Genomic DNA, 25,888 nt, shown 5'->3' on the forward strand with positions numbered 1-25,888 from the left:
AAGACCTAAATGTAAGGCCAACAATATAAAACTCTTAGAGGAAAACATAGGCAGAACACTCTATGACATAAATCACAGCAAGATCCTTTTTGACCCAGCTCCTAGAGAAATGGAAATAAAAACACAAATAAACAAATGGGACCTAATGAAACTTAAAAGCTTTTGCACAGCAAAGGAAACCATAAACAAGACCAGAAGACAACCCTCAGAATGGGAGAAAATATTTGCAAATGAAGCAACTGACAAAGGATTAACCTCCAAAATTTACAAGCAACTCATGCAACTCAATATCAAAAAAACAAACAGTCCAATCAAAAAATGGGCAGAAGACCTAAATAGAGATTTCTCCAAAGAAGATATTTAGATTGCCAACAAACACATGAAGGGATGCTCAACATCACTAATCATTAGAGAAATTCAAATCAAAACAACAATGAGGTATCACCTCACACCAGTCAGAATGGCCATCATCAAAAAATCTACAAACAATAAATGCTGGAGAGGGTGTGGAGAAAAGGGAACCCTCTTGCACTGTTGGTGGGAATGTAAATTGATACAACCACTATGGAGAACAGTATGGAGGTTCCTTAAAAAGCTAAAAATAGAACTACCATACGACCCAGCAATCCCACTACTGGGCATATACCCTGAAAAAACCATAATTCAAAAAGAGTAATGTACCACAATGTTCATTGCAGCACTATTCATAACAGCCAGGACATGGAAGCAACCTAAGTGTCCATCGATAGATGAATGAATAAAGAAGATGTGGCACATATATACAATGGAATATTACTCAGCTGTAAAAGGAAACAAAATTGAGTTATTTATTGTGAGGTGGATGGACCTAGCATCTGTCATACAGAGTGAAGTTAAGTCAGAAAGAGAAAAACAAATACTGTATGCTAACACATATATATGGAATCAAAAAAAATACTTCTGATTAACCTAGGGGCAGGACAGGAATAAAGATGCAGACATGGAGAATGGACTTGAGGACACGGGGAGGGGGAAGGATAAGCTTGGATGAAGTGAGAGAGTGGCATGGACATATATACACTACCAAATGTAAAATAGATAGCTAGTGGGAAGCAGCCACATAGCACAGGGAGATCAGCTCGGTGCTTTGTGTACACCTAGAGGGCTGGGATAGGGAGGGTGGGAGGCAGACAGAAGAGGGACGGGATATGGGGATAAAGGTATACGTATAGCTGACTGACTTTGTTATAAAGCAGAAACTAACGCACCATTGTTAAGCAATTATACTCCAATAAAGATGTTAAAAAAAATACTAGGCAAATTAAAAAACAAACAAAAAAATCCCATTGGAGAGGATATTTCCCACTGATAAGAAGCCTCCAGTGGGGAGGTATGTGAACGACCCACAAAAGTGATACCTAAGGGAAAGATTTAAATGTGTGTTCCTGACACACAGAGGGCCCTCATGCCATGATACAAACACATGAGCAAAGGAAGATTGTGGCCTTTTCTCTGATCACTCTTCTCCTGAGTCCAGCCCGAGAAGGGGGCAGAAATAGGATTTAGAGAGTTGGAAAGAGGCAGAGAAGAAAAATAAAAGTAGAAGAGGACAAAGAGTGAAGAAAGCAATCTCAGCCTGCTTCATCCCAAGCTTCTGTACCTTAGTGAGTCTCCAGCCGATATATGGGCCCAGCAGTGGGGTACTCCAATTGGGTGAGAAATTGGAGCTTCAAAATCCAACTGCCTGTACTTTCTACATACTTTATAAGCCAGGTTTTTCATTAATGCCTTAGAATGATGGAAAAAATAAGGATATGCCCAGGAGTCATCCAGTGGTTGGGAAGAATAATTCCACAAGGTGTATAATGGGGCAGTGGTGAGAGAGAATAGAGTCTCTTTTTGCCTTCCCCTTTCTCATTCCAGCTTGTTCAGTAAACTGATAATAGTTTACATTTGTTTCTATCTTAAAACTCTGTGATGTTTACACTCTTGCAGTCCAAATAAAACCTGGGTATGACAATTTATAAGCACTGCCATATTTCCTGTTCTATCATGTTTTAGACCAGGTTTGCACATTGAAAAGCATCCCAACCCTAGAAGGTAGCAAAAATGAATGATGCAGGCCAAGAGCAACACAGCGGAGAAGAATGAAGACTGGAGAATGCATGGCTTCTAAATGTTTTAGAAACCCTCTGTCAGTCAAACGACCTAAACATGGAGACCACTCGTTGATGACTTTTATGTTAGGTATTAGATATAATTCTTCCCCTACCCTGGACATTGCAAGCCTACATTGAAATGAGGGTGGCCATGGGATGGGCACAGGGGACAAGGCAATGTCACATGAACCCACCTCACATTCAGATGTCCTAAATTAATGTCATTTTCTAGGTAAGTGTAGAAATATTTTGGGATTTTCCAAATCTATAATTTATAATTTCTTGTTTACATTCTTAGTACAAATAAGAAAGCATCAACATGTCATCTTCACATTAATAAGAGGATAGATGAGGGAAGAAACAGAAAGTGTGCTTCACAAAACTCCTTTTCCCATCCTCTGCCAGGTCCTGGTAATGAACACCAACACCAGCCATTTTCTTTAGTAAGGAAGCCACTTTTTAAAAGGTTTCTGTTCAACTCGTTAAATATTTACTGAATGCCTACTATGTGCAAGCAAATAATAGGAGGTCAGTTTTGACCAGAAGGATCTGAACTCGCTAGTGTATAATTTTGTCATTTGGAATTATGCCTAAGTAACAATATGATAGCCTAAAGCAAAATACCCTGCCAGCAAAATAAGAGCTTCCTCAACCCAAAACAAAACATATGAGAAAAATAGAAAAACAGGATTTCAGAATGAGAATAGTCCTATGCTAGGGAAAAAGAAATGTAATTTTATTTCATTAAATGTCTGCTTTCAAAATGATTCTCTAAAAATGAACCCACGATTTGTTATTTTACATGGCATCTGAAAATACCACAGAATCTTGGGTGTTGGAAGGGTCCTCAAAGGCCATCCCTATCACACTCCCACGTGGGGCAAGTGTTCTCTTAAGAGCAGGGCCCTCTCCAGGTTCTTCATCCCACCTAAGCTTGGCCACTCATGATGATCATAACCAGGTTCTGGTGCTCTCAGTTGTCCCAGACCATATGCAACTCAGTGGTGGGATCTAGAAAGATCTGTGGTGCTGGGCAAAGGTTAAGGTTCTGGTTTTACAAGACACATGGATGTGAGTTTGAGAGTTGGTCTATAACAGGAAGTTACCACGGTTATAATTACCATGGTTATAACTTCCCACATGGGTGGAAGGACTTGAGAACTGAGACCATCATAGAGGTGTGCTGGTGGTGAGGTCTGACAGCAAGAATTAGAATCTACCTGGAGGGTAGAGTCCTGAAATAGACAAGAAAAATATTCCTGAGACCTGAGAACAAGGCAAGGACCCAGCATTAGGGAAGAGTCTCCAAGGGCACAGTAATGTATCTAACAAGACTGCCCAGAGGCCAAGCCTTGAACGACCAATAAATGTCTCTCTGTCCCTTCTTCGGCATCAGTCCTGGCATGGGTGATCTTTGCCTGCTGGTAAAGTTAAGTTGTTTTCATCATCCAGAGGAGGAGAGAGATGGAACAGTAAGGTCTCCACAGGTGACTGTGAGATTCCTTCCACGGTAGGGAAAAATCTGATTTTCATGGAATTTTCCTTAAATGGAGTGACTTTTTCTTCACATACTTTCTTCTGTTGATTTTCATTATTCTACCCTCTCCAGGTTTGTCTCTTATCTCATTAGCCACCCCTTTTACTGACTCCGCCTTCTCTAACTGAGCTCTAAATATTGAAAGCCTCCAAAGCTCATTTTGGGGGCCTCTTTTATTTCCTTCTATCCCTAGTCCCATGGCTCATGTCCCATCTATGTGTTGATGACTTCCAATCTTTGTTTCTCCAGCCATGACCTCTCTTGTGAGCTCCAGACTCACGTATCTAACTTCCTATATGATATACCCACTTGAGCGTCAAATTGGGATTTTAACAGAATATATCCAAACCATAACTCTTAACCCTGTTTACTGTCCACAATTTGCTCCTCCCAGTATTTCCCCATCTTAATAAAGGGCAGTACCATCCAACTGAGTATTTTAGCAAAAAACCCAAGAGTCATCCTTAATTATCCCTTTTCTTCACTGACACCTCTCCCCAACATTTAATTCATCAGCAGCTCCTGCCATTTCTATTTTTAAATGTTTCTGGAATCCATCCATTTTTCTCTTTCTACAGTATTACCACCTTGCTTCAAGCTACTGTCTTTTGTCCCCTGGAATTCTGCTATAGCATCAACGCTCCCACACTCCATTCTATGCCTAATGATCATTTAAAATATAATTTCGATCATTTTACTTCCTGAACAAATCCTGTCCCAAACTTACACAATAGTCTCCCATCACACTTGGAAAAAAAAAAAAAAAACCCAAAGAGACTCTGTATGGGTTTTCTCTGTCTACCTATCTGACGTCATCTGATACCCCATTCCCCATTCACCTTCCTTCAGCCACACTGGCCTACCTTCTTGTCCTCAAGAGCCCAGGCTCAACCCTGAGTTTTAGCCTTTCTCTTGATGTTCACCCTGCCCAGAAAGCTCTAAGACTGGCTTCTTGTCATTCTGATCTCAGCATGTCACTTCCTTGGAAGGTCTTCCCCAGCAGCCAATCTAAGGAGTGTGTCCCCCACCGTGTGCTCCCCGGCTTGGCCACACTCTCTCTTTGTATGTACTCCTTTCCTCATAGTTCTTACCTGTATCTAAAGCCATTTATCTTGTTGATTATCTGTCTCCTTATCACTAGAATATGGACTTCAGGAGAAAAGGGACTTTATCTATCATGTTTCTCATTAGATCCCTGTACCTAGAAACAGTGCCTACTAAATGTAGGTCCTTAATAATTATTTACCGAGTAAATGTTAACCCTACCTGGGTGTAGCTTCCATTCATTGATCTGCTGGAGATATGTTCAATAAATCAATTGTTTCTTCTATGTGATGGTCCTTTAAATATTTGGAGGATGCCTTTATTATGTATGCACATATCTGTGTGAGTGTGTGTCTGTGCGTGTGTGTGTTTCTCCTGGATGAATAACTGCAAGTATTTAAATCAATTCTCATATGAAATGATTTCTAGATAGTTCACTATCCAGGTCACCTTCCCCTGGGTAAACTTCAAGAGAAGATTCTCCAAAGTTAATTCCAATGGTGTCTAAAAATAAACTGAATGACACCAAAAATAGGTAGTGGGGAAAAAAAGTGCTTTCAGGCTGGGATTAACAACCAACTCCTGTCCTGATCTAAAGTATTTTTTTCTGTACTGCAGAATCTAAGGCATAGAAAATCTTAAAAGATTTTCTTTACTCTTCTTTCCTGTAGCAAATAGTTCTACCCTATGGCCCCCCAGCTGTCTTAAACTCGTAATTTTTACTTCCTTACTACTTCCCAAGCTCTGATCTAAGAGAGGAGAATTAGAAGACAAGTTCTCTGCTTGTATTTCCAGCCCTAGCCTCTCCTCTGAACTTTAGACTTGTATATCTAATATCCTGTTTGGCATCTCCCTCAGTCATCTGATAGGTGCCTCAAATTCAACATGTATCCCAATGTGGACTTCTCTTCCCCTGCCCTAATCTTCTCTTCTCTTTCCAGTGCCTGTAAATGATACCACCATCCACCCTGTCATCCAAGCACCAAATTTCAGTCATTAGACTCCCTCTTCTTCCCCGATAGTCACACCCAATCAATTTCCAACTCTGAAATTTTACCCTTTCCTTCACCTTTAGTGTCACATCCTAGCTCACACCTTCAAAATCTCTCAGCTGTAGCCTCCTGAACTGGGCTCCCCATTTTCCCAGCCCCTGCCTTGCTCCATTTAACCTTGTTCCCTAAGTTGCAGTCCCAGTGACTTTCAGTGCAGCTCCCTTATGAGGGGACGTAAGTTTCTTACCATGGTACTCAAACCTTTTTAAGCCTGACCTGTCTACCTTTCCAGCGGCATCCACCATGTCCTGACTTGCACTTAATTCTAAAAAACTAAACTAGGAATTCCCCCTCAAACACCGCATACATCTATCCTCCATGGCTTGTCTTCTCCCTCTACCTGGGCTTCCCTTCAAACCTTTCTTCACCCGAACAAACTTCAAGGCTTAGAAGAGCAGCTGCTTCTTTAGGGAGCCTTTCAAACCCTCTGCCTGGGCTATGCACTGCCCTTTGCTGCTAGGATAGTGCACTGTGTACTTCTCTGCCTAACTTCCCAACATTAGTTATTGAAATTGTACGTTTTTGCACCCCTCACAAGGTTGAAAACTCCTTCAAGGCAGGAAATGTCTATTAATTATCTTAGTACCTACTCCCTGGACCCAGCTAAACAGGTAGCACATAGTAGGTGTTCCACAAATGTTTGCTGATCTGAAAGATCCTTTAAGAGGGGGAAACTTTAAGAGTTCTAGATACGGCACCCTTAGACCTAAGATAACATCAGGATACACCTACCTTACAAAATGAAAGTGTTTGTAGTTCTCCATCATTCATAGTTCCTGATATTTCAAACCTTGTATTCTAAAACACTTCTAATATGATTTCTCATGCCACCACAGCAGGATTCAGAGGACTTAGCATATAGTTATAGCACAAACCACTCTATCTTTTACCTTTTTATCTGTGGCTACACCCATATAAAATAAGAGGATGGTAAAATATGTGTCTAAGGTCAAAGTGATGAAACTTCACATGATCTAACTGTGGATAGTGATTAGACAGTAGAGACTCCAGTGTTCTCTTGTTATTTATGCAACATGTTTTAGTGTCTGCTCCCATGTTTCCATCTGGAAGACAAGGCTTAGTACTCATTTATCTTTGAGATTCTGAGAGTCTCTATCACAGTGTCCCACACAGAGAATGACCTCCATAAATGCATACTGAATTGAACTGAGGCTGCAAGGCCGGACGAAGTTACTTTGAGGTACCATTTTCATTGACATCAGTCATGGGAAAAAATGGAGAGACCCTTTCCTTCTCTTTACAGTGAATTTCCTTCTCAAATGCCTCTTAAAAAGCCAGGTGAAGATAATTGCAAGTCAGCTGGAAGTGCTGCCAAGATATGACCTCTGGGAAATCCTGGAAGACAACTGGTATTGTGCTGGGCTGCTAACACGCAATGTCTAACTGGTGCAAAGTAAAGAATCAATTTGAAATTAAGATGAGGAATGGCATCAAGCACTTACAGACATAGTGAACGGCTTTGCCGCCAGGCCCTGGGAGAGATAAGAACACCTCTCTTCCCTTCTCAGCTTCCCCTTGTGCTGTCAGACTCCAGCTGGTCAAACCCTGAGATGCTCTAAAATACTCCATAAGTAAAGTATAGCATCTCTGCCACCTTTTGAATTCAACAATATCAATCTTCCCCAACATTCATTCATTTGGTCAAAAGTCATCCATCAGGCGGAGTCAAGATGGCGGACTAGGAGGACGTGGAATTCGCGTCTCCTCACAACTAGGGCACCTACCAGGCACCGGTGGGGGATGACAGACACCTAAGCGGATGGCAGGAGCCCCAGGTAGGACGTGGGGCGTGGGGAGAGTGAAGGGGGAGGAGAAGGGGAGGTGGACGGGACTGGTGCCCCTGAGGGGCAGCTGGGGGAGGGGAACGGATCCCACGCCCGAAGGGGCAAATTGGGGGACCATTGGGAGGGCAGAGAATCAAAAGGGAGCATGGCCAGGTTTCCCCTGCCCACTTGGGCCCCAAGGAACCTGCTGAGATCCCGGGCTTGATCCTCTGCCCACCTAGGCCCCCTCCAGCTGCGCGGGTCCTGAGGGAGTGGGAGGGAGGGTAGGGGGAGCAAAAGTAAAGCCTGGACCTCCGGCACCCGGACCCCTGAGGGGTGGCTGGGGGAGGGGAGGAGTTCCTACACCCAGCGGGACCCACCCACAGTTAGGGTTCAAGCGGCGACAGGGGAGACCCTGGGGGATACGGTGGGGGAGGGGCGCGGAAGAACGGAAGGGAACGCGGCCAGCGCTTTCCCTGTCCACACAGGCACCGGGGAGCCTGTTGTGCTCCCACGCCTAATCCTCTGCCCTCGGAGCCTCCCTCCTGCGGCGCAGAACCCAAACCCTGCACCTACACCCCCACCCAGGGCCCTACCTCCAAACTCCGGAACTCCACACTCCAGAGGCCCTCCTTTCGACCAGCAGCCTCTCCATTTCCTTGCCGGTTCTAAGCAAAGACGCCTCCCCACGCTTGAACGTCGCCCCTTCTAGGCCCCGCCCCATGCTCAAACGTCACTGCCCCCAGCCGCCTAGGTCCTGCCCCACCCTAAACTCCACCCTGCCTAAGTTCCCCCCCACCTAAACTCCACCCCCATAGCCAAGACTTTTTTTTTCTTTTTTCCTCTTTTATTTTTTTTCTTTTTCTTAATTACTGTCACCTAATATAATCAACCAGTCATATTAATTGTCATATTTAACCAAAGTAACCTTTCTTTTTCTTTAAACAACAGAGAATATCAGAGGACAGGAAACCAATAATTGCCTAGATATTTTTTTCTCCATGACTGTGCATTTTATATCATTTTAACAATTTGGAGGTAGTAAAAATAAGCACACATATATACTGTCACCCAGAGACGTTTGCATATTTTGTTAACCTATTGCCATTAAAGAAATAAAAGAAAATTATCTTTAGTAACCAGTGTTTTTTTCTTTTTTTTTTTTGAATTTTATTTTATTTATATTTTCAAACAGCAGGTCCTTATTAGTTATACATTTTATACATATTAGTGTATATATGTCAACCACAATCTCCCAATTCATGCCACCACCAAACCCCCACACCCTGCCGAGTTCCCACCTTGGTGTCCATATGTTTCTTCTCTACATCTGTGTCTCAATTTCTGCCCTGCAAAATGGTTCATCTGTACCATTTTTCTAGGTTCCACATATATGCGTTAATATACGATATTTGTTTTTCTCTTTCTGACTTACTTCACTCTGTATGACAGTCTCTAGATTCATCCACGTCTCTACAAATGACCCAATTTCATTCCTTTTTATGGCTGAGTAATATTCCATTGTATATATGTACCACGTCTTCTTTATCCATTCATCTGTCAATGGGCATTTAGGTTGCTTCCATGACCTGGCTATTGTAAATAGTGCTGTAATGAATATTGGGGTGCATGTGTCTTTTTGAATTATGTTTTTCTCTGGGTCTATGCCCAGTAGTGGGATTGCTGGGTCGTATAGTAATTCTATTTTTAGTTTGTTTTTTTTTTTAACATCATTATTGGAGTATAATTGCTTTACAATGGTGTGTTAGTTTCTGCTTTATAACAAAGTGAATCAGTTATACATATACATATGTTCCCATATCTCTTCCCTCTTGCATCTCCCTCCCTCCCACCCTCCCTATCCCACCCCTCTAGGTGGTCACAAAGCACCGAGCTGATCTCCCTGTGCTATGCGGCTGCTTCCCACTAGCTATCTATTTTACGTTTGGTAGTGTATATATGTCCATGACACTCTCTCACTTTGTCACAGCTTACCCTTCCCCCTCCCCATATCCTCAAGTTCATTCTCTAGTAGGTCAGTGTCTTTATTCCCATCTTACCACTAGGTTCTTCATGACCTTTTTTTTTTTCCCCCCTTAGATTCCATATATATGTGTTAGCATACTGTATTTGTTTTTCTCTTCTGACTTATTTCACTCTGTATGACAGACTCTAACTCCATCCACCTCACTACAAATAACTCAATTTCGTTTCTTTTTATAGCTGAGTAATATTCCATTGTATATATGTACCACATCTTCTTTATCCATTCATCTGTCGATGGGCATTTAGGTTGGTTCCATGACCTGGCTATTGTAAATAGTGCTGTAATGAACATTGGGGTGCATGTGTCTCTTTGAATTATGATTTTCTCTGGGTGTATGCCCAGTAGTGGGATTGCTGGGTCATATGGTAATTCTATTTCTAGTTTTTTAATAAACCACCATACTGTTTTCCATAGTGGCTGTATCAATTTACATTCCCACCAACAGTGCAAGAGGGTTCCCTTTTCTCCACACCCTCTCCAGCATTTGTTGTTTGTAGATTTTCTGATGATGCCCATTCTAACTGGTGTGAGGTGATACCTCATTGTAGTTTTGAATTGCATTTCTCTAATAATTAGTGATGTTGAACAGTTTTTCATGTTCTTCTTGGCCATCAGTATGTCTTCTTTGGAGAAATATCTATTTAGGTCTTCTGCCCATTTTTGGATTGGGTTGTTTGTTGTTTTAATATTGAGCTGCATGAGCTGTTTATATATTTTGGAGATTTATCTTTTGTCCGTTGATTCGTTGCAAATATTTTCTCCCATTCTGAGGGTTGTCTTTTGTCTTGTTTGTAGTTTCCTTTGCTTTGCAAAAGCTTTTAAGTTTCATTAGGTCACATTTGTCTATTTTTGTTTTTATTCCCATTACTCTAGGAGGTGGATCGAAAAAGATCTTGCTGTGATTTATGTCAAATAGTGTTCTTCCTATGTTTTCCACTAAGAGTTTTATAGTGTCCGGTCTTACATTTAAGTCTCTAATCCATTTTGAGTTTATTTTTGTGTATGGTGTTAGGAAGTGTGCTAATTTCATTCTTTCACATGTAGCTGTCCAGTTTTCCCAGCACCACTTATTGAAGAGACTGTCTTTTCTCCATTGTATATCCTTGCCTCCTTTATCACAGATTAGTTAACCATAGTTGCGTGGGTTTACCTCTGGGCTTTTGTTCCTGTTCCATTGATCTATATTTCTGTTTTTGTGCCAGTACCATATTGTCTACATTACTGTAGCTTTATAGTATAATCTGAAGTCAGGGAGTCTGATTCCTCCAGTTCCATTTTTTTCCCTCAAGACTGCTTTGGCTACTCGAGGTCTTTTGTGTCTCCATACAAATTGTGAAACTTTTGTTCCAGTTCTGTGAAAAATGCCATTGGTAGTTTGACAGGGATTGCACTGAATCTGTAGATTGCTTTGGGTAGTATTGTCATTTTCACAATGTTGATTCTTCCAGTCCAAGAACATGGTATGTCTCTCCATCTGTTTGTATCATCTTTAATTTCTTTCATTGGTGTCTTATACTTTTCTGCATACAGGTCTTTTATCTCCCTAGGTAGGTTTATTCTTAGGTATTTTATTCTTTTTGCTGCAGTGGTAAATGGGAGTGGTTCCTTAATTTCTCTTTCAAATTTTTTAGCATTAGTGTATAAGAATGCAAGAGATTTCTGTGCATTAATTTTGTATCCTGCAACTTTACCAAATTCATTGATTAGCTCTAGTAGTTTTCTGGTGGTATCTTTAGGATTCTGTATGTATAGTAACATGTCATCAGCAAACAGTGACAGTATTACTTCTTCTTTTCCAATCTGTATTCCTTTTATTTCTTTTACTTCTCTGAGTGCTGTGGCTAGGACTTCCAAAACTATGTTGAATAATAGTGGTGAGAGTGGACATCCTTGTCTTGTTCCTGAATTTAGAGGAAATGCTTTCAGTTTTTCACCATTGAGAATGATGTTTGCTCTGGGTTTGTTGTATATGGCCTTTATTATGTTGAGGTAGGTTCCCTCTATGCCCACTTTCAGTTTTTATCATAAATAGGTGTTGAATTTTGTCAAAAGCTTTTTCTGCATCTATTGAGATGATCATATGGATTTATTCTTCAGTTTGTTAATGTGGTGTATCACATTGATTGATTTGTGTATATTGAAGAATCCTTTCATCCTTGGGATGAATCCCACTTATTATGGTGTATGGTCCTTTTAATGTGTTGTTGGATTCTGTTCACTAGTATTCTGTTGAGAATTTTTGCATCTATATTCAGCAGTGATATTGGTCTGTAATTTTCTGTTTTTGTAGTATCTTTGTCTGGTTTTGGTATCAGGGTGATGGTGGCCTCATAGAATGTGTTTGGGAGTGTTCCTTCCTCTGCAATTTTTTGGAAGAGTTTGAGGAGGATGGGTGTTAGCGCTTCTCTAAATGTTTGATAGAATTCACCTGTGAAGCCATCTGGTCTTGGACTTTTATTTGGTGTAAGATATTTAATCACAGTTTCAATTTAATTACTTGTGATTGGTCTGTTCATATTTTCTATTTCTTCCTGGTTCAGTCTTGGAAGGTTATACCTTTCTAAGAATTTGTCCATTTCTTCCAGGTTGTCCATTTTATTGGCAAAGAGTTGTTTGTACTAGGCTCTTGGGATGCTTCGTATTTCTGTGGTGTCTGTTGTAACTTCTTTTTCAGTTCTAATTTTATTGATTTGAGTCCTCCCCTTCTTTTTCTTGATGAGTCTGGCTAAAGGTTTATCAATTTTGTTTATCTTCTCAAAGAACCAGCTTTCAGTTTTATTGATCTTTGCTATTGTTTTCTTTGTTTCCATTTCATTTATTTCTGCTCTGTTCTTTATGATTTCTTTCTTCTGCTAACTTTGGGTTTTGTTTGTTCTTCTTTCTCTAGTTCCTTTAGGTGTAAGGTTAGATTGTTTATTTGAGATTTTTCTTGTGTCTTGATATAGGCTTGTATTGCTATAAACTTCTGTCTTAGAACTGCTTTTGCTGCATCCCATAGGTTTTGGGTCATCGTGTTTTCATTGTCATTTGTCTCTAGGTATTTTTGGATTTCCTCTTTGATTTCTTCAGTGATCTCTTGGTTATTTAGTAACGTATTGTTTAGCTTCCATATGTTTGTGTTTTTTACAGTTTTTCCCCTGTAATTGATTTCTAATGTCATAGCGTGTGGTCAGAAAAGATGCTTGATATGATTTCAATTTTCTTAAATTTACTGAGGCTTGATTTGTGACCCAAGATGTGATCTATCCTGCAGAATGTTCCATGTGCACTTGAGAAAAAAGTGTAATCTGCTGTTTTTGGATGGATTGTCCTATAAATATCAATTAAATCTATCTAGTCTATTGTGTCATTTTAAGCTTGTGTTTCCTTATTAATTTTCTGTTTGGATGATCTGTCCATTGGTATAAGTGAGGTGTTAAATTCCCCCACTATTATTGTGTTACTGTCGATTTCCTCTTTTATAGCTGTTAGCAGTTGCCTTATGTATTGAGGTGCCCCTATGTTGGGTGCATGTATATTTATAATTGTTATATGTTCTTCTTGGATTGATCCCTTGATCATTGTGCAGTGTCCTTCCTTTTCTCTTGTAACATTCTTTATTTTAAAATCTATTTTATCTAATATGAGAATTGCTACTCCAGCTTTCTTTTGATTTCCATTTGCATGGAATATCTTTTTGTATCCCCTCACTTTCAGTCTGTATGTGTCCCTAGGTCTGAAGTGGGTCTCTTGTAGACAGTAGATATATGGGTCTTGTTTTTGTATCCATTCAGTGAGCCTGCATCTTTTGGTTGCAGCATTTAATCTATTCACGTTTAAGGTAATTATCGATATGTATGTTCCTGTTACCATTTTCTTAATTGTTTTGGGTTTGTTTTTGTAGGTCCTTTTCTTCTCTTCTGTTTCCCACTTAGAGTAGTTCCTTTTGCTTTTGTTGTAGAGCTGGTTTGGTGGTGCTGAATTTTCTTGGCTTTTGCTTGTCTGTAAAGCTTTTGATTTCTCCATTGAATCTGAATGAGATCCTTGCTAGGTAGAGTAATCTTGGTTGTAGGTTCTTCCCTTTCATCACTTTAAATATGTCATGCCACTCCCTTCTGGCTTGTAGAGTTTCTGCTGAGAAATCAGCTGTTAATCTTATGGGAGTTCCCTTGTATGTTATTTTTCATTTTTCCCTTGCTGCTTTCAATAATTTTTCTTTGTCTAAATTTTTGCCAATTTGATTACTATGTGTCTTGGCGTGTTTCTCCTTGGGTTTATACTGTATGGGCTCTCTGCGCTTCCTGGACCTGGGTGGCTATTTCCTTTCCCATGTTAGGGAAGTTTTTGACTCTAATCTCTTCAAATATTTTCTCGGGTCCTTTCTCTCTCTCTTCTCCTTCTGGGACCCGTGTAATGCGAATGTTGTTGCGTTTAATGTTGTCCCAGAGGTCTCTTAGGCTGCCTTCATTTCTTTGCATTCTTTTTTCTTTATTCTGTTCCACAGCAGTGAATTCTACCATTCTGTCTTTCTGGTCACTTATCCGTTCTTCTGACTCAGTTATTCTGCTACTGATTCCTTCTAGTGTATTTTTCTTTTCAGTTACTGGTATTGTTCATCTCTGTTTGTTTGTCCTTTAATTCTTCTGTGTCTTTGTTAAACATTTCTTGCATATTCTTGATCTTCGCCTCCATACATTTTCCGAGGTCCTAATCATCTTCACTATCATTATTCTGAATTCTTTTACTGGAAGGTTGCCTATCTCCACTTCATTTAGTTGTTTTTCTGGGATTTTACTTTGTTCCTTCATCTGGTACATAGCCCTCTGCCTTTTCATCTTTTCTATCTTTCTGTGAATGTGGTTTTTGTTCCACAGGTTGCAGGATTGTATTTCTTCTTGCTTTTGCTCTCTGCCCTCTGGTGGATGAGGCTATCTCTTTTCTCCTCTTTTAGATTGGCATTCTGTTTTACCTTGCTGATTCATTGTTGTTGATTCTTTTATATTTTTATTTTTCCAATAAATCTTTTATTTTTCTAATTTTATTTTATTCTTTATACTTTGTTATTGTTCTCTGCTTTGGCTTGTCCCCCACCCACCTTTATTTTTTCTTTATTCTGTTGTGATTTTATTATATTTGGCTGCAGTTTTTTCAATTATAATTTTATTTTTCCTAATATAGTTTTTATCTTTCTAGTTTTATTTTGTTTTTTGTTCTTTGATATTGTACTGCTCTTTTTTTTCTTCCTTTGTTGTTTTTGGTTTTTGTTTTCTTTTTTTTTTATTATTTGTCTTTTACCACGTCACAAAGCTTGCGGGATCTGGGTTCCCAGGCCGGAGGTCGAGCCAGAGATACTATTGTGGGAGCTCCAAGTCCAAACCGCTGGACTAACAGAGAACCTCAGACTCCAGGGAATATCAGTTGGAGTGAGGCCTCCCCGAGGTCCTCACCTCAGCACAAAGACCAGGCTCTGTCCATCTGCCTGAAAACTCCAGTGCTGGATGTCTCAGGCCAAATAACCAGTAGGACAGGAATGCAGAACCATCCATCAAAAAAAAAAAAGAAATGACAAAAAAATATATTACAGATGAAGCAGCAAGGTAAAAACGTAAAAGACCAAATAAATGAAGATGAAATAGACAACCTACCTGAACTAGAATTCAGAGTAATGAGAGTAAAGATGATCTACAATCTTGGAAACAGAATGGAGAAAATACAAGAAACATTTAACAAGGATCTCGAAGAACTAAAGAGGAAACAAACAGTGATGAACAACTCAATTACTGAAACTGAAGATACTCTGGAAGGAATCAATAACAGAACAACAGAGGCAGAAGAATGGATAAGTGACCGAGAAGATAAAATAATGGTAATAACTACCACAGAGCAGAATAAAGAAGAAAGAATGAAAAGAATTGAGGGCAGTCTCAGGGACCGCTGGGACAACATTAAATGCATGAACATTCGAGTTATAGGGGTCCCAGAAGAAGAATAGAAAAAGAAAGGGACTGAGAAAATATTTGAAGAGATTATAGTTGAAAACTTCCCTAATATGGGAAAGGAAATAGTCAGTAAAGTCCAGGAAGTGGAGAGAGTTCCATACAGGATAAATCGAAGGAGGAACACACCAAGACACATATTGATCAAACTACAAAAATTAAATACAAAGAAAAAATATTAAAATCAGCAAGGGAAAAACAACAAATAACTTACAAGGGAATCCCCATAAGAATAACAGCTGATCTTTCAGCAGAAACTCTGCAAGCCAGAAGGGAGTGGCAGGACATATTTAAAGTGATGAAAGGGAAAAACCTACATCCAAAGTTACTCTACCCAGCAAGGATCTCATTTAGATTCGAAGGACAAATTAAAACCTTTACAGATAAGCAAAAGTGAAGAGAATTCAGGAACACCAAGCCAGCTTTAAAACAAATGCTAAAGGAACATCTCTAGGCAGGAAACACAAGAGAAGGAAAAGACCTACAAAAACAAGCCAAAAACAATTAAGAAAATGGTAATAAGAACATACATATCGACAGTTACCTTGAATGTAGATGGATTAAATGCTCCAACGAAAAGACACAGACTGGCTGAATCGATACAAAAATAGACCCCGTATATATGCTGTCTACAAGAGACCCATTTCAGACTCAGGGACACATACAGACTGAAAGTGAAGGGATGGAAAAGATATTCCATGCAAATGGAAATCAAAAGAAAGCTGGAGTAACATTTCTCATATCAGACAAAATAGACTTTGAAATAAAGACTATTACAAGAGACAAAGAAGGACACTACATAATGATCAAGGGATCAATCCAAGTAGAATATATAACAATTGTAAAAATTTATGCACCCACCATAGGAACACCTCAATACATAAGGCAAATGCTATCAGCCCATGAAAGGGGAAATCGACAGTAGCAAAATAATAGTACTGGACTTTAACACCCCACTTTCACCAAAGCACAGGTCATCCAAAATGAAAATATATAAGGAAACACAAGCTTTAACTGACACATTAAACAGTATGGACTTAATTTATATTTATAGGACATTCCACCCAAAAACAACAGAATTCACTTTCTTCTCAAAAGCTCATGGAACATTCTCCAGGATAGATCATATCTTGGGTCACATATCAAGCCTTGGTAAATATAAGAAAATTAAAATCGTATCAAGTATCATTTCCGACCACAGTGCTATGAGACTAGATGTCAGTTACAGGAAAAAAACTGTAAAAAATACAAACACATGGAGGCTAAACAATACACTACTAAATAACCAAGAGATCACTGAAGAAATCAAGAGGAAATCAAAAATTCCTAGAAACAAATGACAATGAAAACACGACGACACAAAACCTATGGGATACAGCAAAAGCGGTTCTAAGAGGGCAGTTTATAGCAATACAATCCTACCTCAAGGAACAAGAAAAATCTCAAACAACCTAACACCTTACACCTAAAGCAATTAGAAAAAGAAGAACAAAAAACCCGCAAAGTTAGCAGAAGGAAAAAAATCATAAAGATCAGGTCAGAAATAAATTTAAAAGAAATGAAGGAAACAATAGCAAAGATCAATAAAACTAAAAGCTGTTTTTTGAGAAGATAAACAAAATTGTTAAACCATTAGCCAGACTCATAAGAAAAAAAGGGAGAAGACTCAAATCAATAGAGTTAGAAATGAAAAAGGAGAAGTAACAACTGACACTGCAGAAATACAAAGGATCATGAGAGATTACTACAAGCAACACTATACCAATAAAATGGACAACCTGGAAGAAATGGACAAATTCTTAGAAAAGCACAACCTTCCAAAACTGAACAAGGCAGAAATAGAAAATATAAACAGACCAATCAGAAGCACTGAAATTGAAACTGTGATGAAAAATCTTCCAAAAAACAAAAGCGTAGGACCAGATGGCTTCACAGGAGATTTCTGTCAAACATTTAGAGAAGAGTTAACACCTATACTTCTCAAAATCTTCCAAAATATAGCAGAGGGAGGAACACTCCCAAACTCATTCTACGAGGCCACCATCACCCTGATACCAAAAACAGACAAAGATGTTACAAAAAAAGAAAACTACAGACCAGTATCACTGATGAACATAGATGCAAAAATCCTCAACAAAATAGTAGCAAACAGAATCCAGCAGCACATTAAAAGGATCATGCACCATGATCAAGTGAGGTTTATCCCAGGAATGCAAGGATTCTTCAATATATGCAAATCAATCAATGTGATAAACCTTATTAACAAATAGAAGGATAAATCCATATGATTATCTCAATAGATGCAGAAAAAGCTTTTGACATAATTCAGCACCAATTTTGAACCTAGGCGCAAGACAGGAATAAAGACACAGACGTAGAGAATGGACTTGAGGATACGGGGAGAGGGAATGGTAAGCTGGGACAATGTGAGAGAGTAGTATTGACATATAGACACTACCAAATGTAAAATAGGTAGCTAGTGGGAAGCAGCTTCATAGCACAGGGAGATTAGCTCCGTGCTTTGCAACGGCCTAGAGGGGTGGGATAAGGAGGGTGGGAGGGAGATGCAAGAGGGAGGTGATATATGTATGCATATAGCTGATTCAGTTTGTTTTACAGCAGAAACTAACACAACACTGTAAAGCAATTATCCTCCAATAAAGATGTTAAAAAATAAAAAAAAGTCCTTCATCAAACGCAAGTCACAAGTGCAAATTTAAGGAATTTGTGGCCAACATTCTTCATGGTATTTCCCGTGGATTGTCTGCAGGCACATAAAACCTAAAATGAGTATACTTGTCTAAGGGACATGGCATGCAATTTAATTGGGGAAAAGAGTGACTCTGAGTTCAAAAAGTTCTGATTTTTTCCATATTCTTCAGGGTCCCCCGTAGACCCATTGAAGAACAAATTCATAGAGAGTATGAATATTTATTTACTCTCAACTTCATGTAAGGAGTTTTTCCAATGTATAGAAGGGAAACAGTGACGATTCTCGGAAATAGAACATAGCAAGAATTCTCAAATTGTTAAAACCCTATCTCCATATACCACAAAGGCAACTTGTAGGCAGTATTTCTGGAGGACTTAACGAATCATACCTTTCTTTTCCTTCTTGTCCTTGTAGGCAGTAAGCACTGTTAATTTGGTGTAATATAATTGAAACAGAGCCAGATATGGAATCAAAAGCCCTGCCTTTCATCCTTCCTTTGTTACTTAAAAGCTGACATTAGAAATATTACTTAACTTCTCCAAAACTCAGCTTCTCGTCTGTGAAATGCACCTCACAGGCTAGCTATGAGAGTTAAATGAAAAGAAAAAATACTTGTTTGGTATTGAATTCTGGTTTAGGGTCTGGTGATCATTAAAACTCATTAAGATATAATGTTTGGGAATCCGCAACATTTTTTTTCTTTTTTTGCCAAATACTGATGTTTGAACCGAAATATGGACTAAAACCTCTGAAATTTCTGCAAAACTGTTAGTTCGTGATAAGCCATTTAAATCGCTATTTTCACACAGGTGAATCAGAGCTCAGAGCAAACAAGCCAAGGAGAGACCTTGTTGCTGTAGCTTCTGTGGCTTCTCAAAACAAACAACAGTAGCACCTAACATGTAATAAGAATGTACTCTGTGCCAGGCACTAGGCTATGTACTTGATAGACATCTCCTCCTCTAATCCTCAGTGTAACCCCAAGAAACGTGAGCTCCTCAGCACAGTACCACAGCCCCCAGTGGAGGCCACACATATGGCCAAGGCAGACCACAGACAGCCTGCTCGAGAAAGGAAGGTTTTTTATTCCAAGTCTGAACCCAGAAGGATGCTAATTAATGAGCAATCTGTGTCCATAGCTGCCTTGCTTCCTTTTTACTTTATTCTCTCGCTTGATCTATTGTAACTTCATAGCTGGTCTCTTGGTCATCTGCCTCTCTCTTATTGCCTCTTCCACAGCTGTCAGGGTGATCTTCTGAACCCAGGACACCCATGGTCCTGGGAAGGTCTCTGGAACCCTGGGCCTTTGGTCTTTCCACCCTCTGAGTGCCCACGGCACTCGGTGAACAGCGCTGTGGTTGCTTTCATGACTTCTCTCTCAGGAGAGTGAGAGATTCTGGAAGATAGGAACTGTCCCTCGTGTATCATTGTATCTGTTGGAAATGGGGGACTGTTGGAAATGGGGGACTCATTTACCCTCAGTTTCTATTAGGTGATGCTCAACCCCTGGCTGCACACTTAGAGTTACGTGGGGAATTTTTAAAAATGTCCATGCCCAATCCATGCCTGCTGGAATCAGAATCTCTAGGTATGGGGACTGAATCTAGATTTTGCTAAAGCTCCCAGTTGACCCTATCCTATAGGCAGGGCAGAGAGTCAGAGTATTTGTGTGTATGTCCTGGTCTTTCCCTGTTACCCCCTCACTCATCTGGCTGAGTAGAGGAGGAAGACTGGACTGTAGCCTGCTCTAGCCCTCCTCTCCCTCTACCAGCCCTGCTGACCTGCAGAGAGCTGCCTGCTCTTCTCCTGGCCAGGCCTCGAGATAAATAGTCAGGGCTCTGCCCTTGTGGGCAAGGCCTGCCATCCTCCAGTGCTGCCTATGTCTGGGCAGGTGGGCCTGTTTAATCCTGGAGTTCACTGTTAGGAAACCCATTCTTACCCCAACCCAATAATGGATACTAGAGAATTTGTTTTCAGTAACAGATTTGACATTTATATCTTCATTTGCCTGACCCTCACCCCATCAATTGATTCAGAATTTAGGAAGGGAAGATATTTATTATCTCCCTCTATTTCTTTCCTAGTTCCCAGGCCATAATAGATGCTCAATAAATATTTGTTGAATGAGTCAATTCCTTATGAACTTCTAGTAATATCCATGCTCTACATTTCAGTCTCACTTTTTCTCTGTCTCTTTCTTCCTTCACAAGCTACAGATGGTATAAATGCTGCAGTCCTTGTGAAGACTGAAAAAGCAGTCAGACAGATGTGTTGTTCATAGCTCCCTAGTCAGGCATAACTAAACATTTACATTTATTACCAATTAGAGGGGAAACAGACTGTAGTTTTATGCACTGTATGTGGTTGGATATATTTCTTTTTGGGATTTCACTAAAAACTTCAAAATGTATCATTGCATCTCACTCTCTTACCAACTCGAACCTCACTGAAAATGCCATTTAAATAGAGGTCTACCAATGACAGCACAAACCTACATGTCATTCTCTTACCCTCTCACAGAACGCCATAGAGATGGAAAAACAATGTCACAGAAGGCCACCAGGCCCAGTGTGATTGAGTTGAGCACTCTCTACTAGGAGTCTGTAGCACATGCAGAATTGATGGAGTAACGGTAGACTTTATTTAAGGCGATGCATGTTAATTTGTTGATGGTACATGGCACACAACGGAGCACATAGTGTTTTGCTGTGTTTACAGCATTTTCTCTATTTAGAGCAAAATAGGATACATCAAAATAGTGCTAGAAGTAGCTTTGGTGTCATCAGTTCCACAGAGCATCAGACCCAACACTGAAGAATTCACTATTTCTTAGCTGAGTTCCACCTAATATGCAACACATCTGACATGTGAAACACCCAACCTCATCAAAAAAATTAATGGAAAGCACTGGCTGAAGTATAGGCAACCCAAGTTATGGTCTCAGCAACTGTTAACTCAGCTTCTTCGTCTGTAAAATCAGGTGACTGTCCCCAGGAACTTTCAATAAGGAAATAATGAGATTTAATTAAAGATTTATGTATCATGTAAGGATTTCATCATATAACTATTTACCATAGGGACAATTTCAATACAACCTAAATGCCAACAACAGAATAGGGACTGGTTAACATATTATGGAAAAACCAGATGATATTTAAAAATTGTGGTTTTACCATAATGAGATACCACTTAATACCCACTGTAATAGATGGGTATATACTTTTTAAAAGCATAAGATAACAAGTGCTAGTGAGGATGTGGAGAAAGTAGAACCCTAGTGCATTGCTTGTGGAGATGTAAAATGATCCAAAAGCTATGGAAAATAATTTCGTGGTTAAGTAAAAAATTAAACAGAATTACCATGGGATCCTGTAATTCTTCTCCTTCTTATATACCCAAAAGAATTGAAAACAAGCACTCAAAGAAGTTTATGTACACACATGTTCACAGCAGCACTGCTCACGATAGCCAAAAGGTGGAAACAGTCCAAATGCCTATTAATAGTTGAATAGCAAAGCGAATTGTGGTATACACATGCTGTGGACTACTTTTCAAACATAAAAAAGTATGAAGTACTGATACATGCTACAACGTGGATGAACCTCAAAAAATTTATGCTAAGGGAAGGAAACCAGACACAAAAGGTCACATGTTGTATGATTCCATGTATCTGAAAAATCCATAATAGGTTATTCATAGTGACAGAATGTAGATTGGTAGTGTCCAGGCTCTGGGGGCGGGGGAGGAAACAGTTGGGGAAAACTGCTTAATGGGTGTGGGGTTTTGTCTTGGAGTGACAGAAATGTTCTGGAGCTAGATAGAGGTGGTGGTTGTACAACATTGTGAAAGTACTAGATGCCATTGAATTGTTCATTTTAAAATGGTTAATTTTACATTATGTGTATAACACCTCACTAAATTTTTTTTAATTGTGGCTTTTGAAGAATATTTACTGATATGGGAAAATTAATTTCATGTACATATTGTTAGAAGCTGGACTTTCAGTATAATCTCAATTTTGTAAGCTAAAAAATGTATGTGATAATGGCCATTCTGACCGGTGTGAGGTGATACCTCATTGTAGTTTTGATGTGCATTTCTCTAGTAATTAGTGACGTTGAGCATCTTTTCATGTGCCTCTTGGCCATCTGTATGTCTTCTTTGGTGAAATGTCTATTTAGGTCTCCCACCCATTTTTTGATTGGACTGTTTGTTTTTTTGATATTGAATACCATGAGCTGTGAGGGTAGCATCAACATATATACACTACCAAATGTATAATAGTTAGTTAATGGGAAGCAGCAGCGTAGCACAGGGAGATCAGCTCGGTGCTTTGCAATGACCTAGAGGAGTGGGATAGGGAGGGTGGGAGAGAGGATCAAGGGAGAGGGGATGTGGGGATATATGTATGCATGTGGCTGATTCACTTTGCTGTGCAGCAAAAACTAACACAGTATTGTGAAGCAATTATACTCCAATAAAGATCTATTAAAAAAATAAAATAAAACATGCAGGAAAAAAATGTATGCATCAGTGTGTGCATATGTACGTGTGTGTACATATATGTGCACATATATATTTACCATATATACAAATATTTATGTACATATGTATACCATCCTCCCACCGAAAAACCTAAGAAGAAATTCAGAATTCTGATAAGTGAATTATAGGTTATTTCATTTTCATACTGTTTTTCATACTCCTTAAAATGAGCATGTCAATTTTATAATTTGAGGGAAAGACAATATTATTGAATAAGAATTGGGTTACAAAAGTATCTCTAAGGTTTCCTCCAGCTCTACGATTCTAGGAGTTTAAATGTGGTATATTTACTTGATTGCCCATTAGATGTTTGGCAAGAGCAGATAAGCCTTTTGGGTAGGCACCTAGGAAATGATGATTTAAGGCAGGCAGGCAATATTGGAGCACAGAGACATTTTGTATGCAAACAGTTGTATCAGCAATCTGCATGCAGAACTTCAGTCCTTGTTAAATTGTTCATAAGTGGCACTGCTAGAAGGACGTACACAACTTTCATCCAGCTCCACAGCCCATTCTCGCTGATGGCACCTTCAAGAATTATGGTAACATTCATGGCTCTCGTGTGGACTCTTTCCATAATACGTGCATCTGAAAAGAAAATAGATGTCCCCATCTTGCACTGCTACCCCAGCTGAATCTCTCTAGTAAAAAGAAATTGAGTTGCTTGACTTTTTCTTTATTTTTAAACAATAACATGCTCCAGTTGATGTATTCCAATTGGTGGCTTCCTAAAAGGATCATCTCATGTTTGGCTTGTCACTCACCGTGGGAACCTGAACTTTTCAGTATCCTCACTTCAACCCATCTCTTTCTCTTCCTGTCACTCTGTATCAAGTGACTTATTAACAACACTGAGAGTTAAAAAAGGAGAATTTGAGTTAATGCTCACAAAGTCTGAACATTTTACTCCATATTAACAGATTTTTTTTAATTTGTCTTTTTTTATTTTTACCATTTTATCATCTTCAATGATTCTCCCTAAACCTAATTATCTTTAAGGATTAAGAATCCCCACTTTTCACCTCACTATTATTCAGCCAGTAGGTATTAAAAAAGAAGCCAGATTATTAAAATATTTGTGCTGAGACGATACTAAGAGGTTTATTTCTGCAGGTGAAGATCCCTGTATAGAAGGAACATGTGCTTGGACCTCTGAGGAGAAGTGCAAAACTTCATCTAGTGTTTCCAACAGAGAGAAGATTCATAAAGAAGATGAATTTGGGTGCAGTCACCTTCTGACTGTGAGTCAAAATGCATAAAGTAATTCATAACAGAATAATTTACAATTAACAAGAGCCTGAAAACACAGACACTGAAGAGTCCTGTTGACAGTGCTCATTTCCATGGGAGAGGAGGTTCAAGGAAGTTCTGTTGACAGAATGTAGGGATGTGTGCAAGCTGAGTTTTGAGAGGATGGGAGGTGAGTCTACTAAGCCCTGGTTCTACATAACTGAGACACAATGGAGTTGGACTCCTCAGTCACTAAGAAGGCTGAGGCATTGCTCTAGATTTCTACTTAAAGAAAAGCCTGGAAGGAGAAATGGAGGTGTTGTCAAAACCCTGACGTGTGTTGACTTCATGGGTGCCAAACTCAACTGAATAATAAGACTCATTTCTTATTATTATAGACTCAGATATAGTTGTATCTCAAATAAGATCCACACTGGGCAGTGGTATGTGCCCTTTGACAACTGGGTGTGCGTGTGCTGTCCTGAAATTTGGGCGTGGGGGCTTCTGGATAAAGGGAAAATCTGGGAATTTTATTTATTTATTTATTTTAACCACGGTTGCCTTTTGTCTCCCTTCTCTCAACAGATAGATCAATCAATCACTGTATTCTTTTTTTTGTTTTCTATAAATTCCTTTTTAGGGGGAATTTGTTTTCATTTAATTTTTAAATTTTTATTTTATATTGGACTATAGTAGATTTACAACGTTGTGTTAGTTTCAGGTGTACAGCAGAGTGATTCGGTTATACATACATACATATATATATATATATATTATTTTTTTCAAAATCTTTTCCCAATTAGAACTTACAGATTATTGAACAGAGTTCGCTGTGCTATACTGTAGGTCCTTGTTGGTTATCTATTTTAAATATAGTAGTGTGTATATGTCAATCCTGAACTCCCAGTTTATCCCTACCCCCCAGACACCTTTCCCCTTTGGTAACCATAAGTTTGTTCTCTATGCCTGTGAGTCTGTTTTGTAGATACGTTCATTTTTATCATTTTTTTTTTTTTTAGATTCCTCATATAAGCGATACAATATGATATTTGTCTTTCTCTGTCCGACTTACTTCACTTAGTATGATAATCTCCAGGTCTGTCCATGTTGCTGCAAATGGCATTATTTCATTCTTTTTTAATGGCTGATATTCCATTGTATATATGTACTGCATCTTCTTTATCCATTCATCTGTCAGTGGACATTTAGGTTGTTTCCACGTCTTGGCTGTTGTAAACAGTGCTGCTACGAACATTGAGATGCATATATCTTTTGGAATTAGGGTTTTCTCTGGATATATGCCCAGGAGTGGGATTGCTGGATCATATGATAACTCTATTTTTAATTTTTTAAAGAACCTCCATACTGTTCCCCCGTAGTGGCTGCACAAATTTACATTCCTGGCATTTTAGAAGAGACTACATCCCTACCTAACTCCTCCCTTGGGTGACTGCTTTTTTGTTGAATTGTAAAGCTGTGAGCCCTCAACTGATAACCTGACACACTGATTACTGTTTTTCTGGCTCTTTCTTTGAAAGGACACTAACCCAGGCCCAGGGGAAACAAATAGCACTGGGATTAATGAACAAAAGATATTCCCTCCCCCACCTTGACCCAGATCTCCAAAGGTCAGCATTTGTCAAGAGGATGCTCTGGTGTCCTAGCTAGCCAAGCAAAACATTCACTGACTTGCCTGGCCCACTCTGGACCCCTTGGCTCTACCACTTTGCACTCACACTGGGCTCACTCCATGGATCCCTTGCCCTGAAGGCAACACTTCACAGTTGTCTACATTAAATTGCCCATTGTTTTCTCCAGCCTCA

This window comes from Eubalaena glacialis, chromosome 3 (assembly GCF_028564815.1).
Source record: "Eubalaena glacialis isolate mEubGla1 chromosome 3, mEubGla1.1.hap2.+ XY, whole genome shotgun sequence".
In the NCBI taxonomy this organism is placed as follows: domain Eukaryota; kingdom Metazoa; phylum Chordata; class Mammalia; order Artiodactyla; family Balaenidae; genus Eubalaena; species Eubalaena glacialis.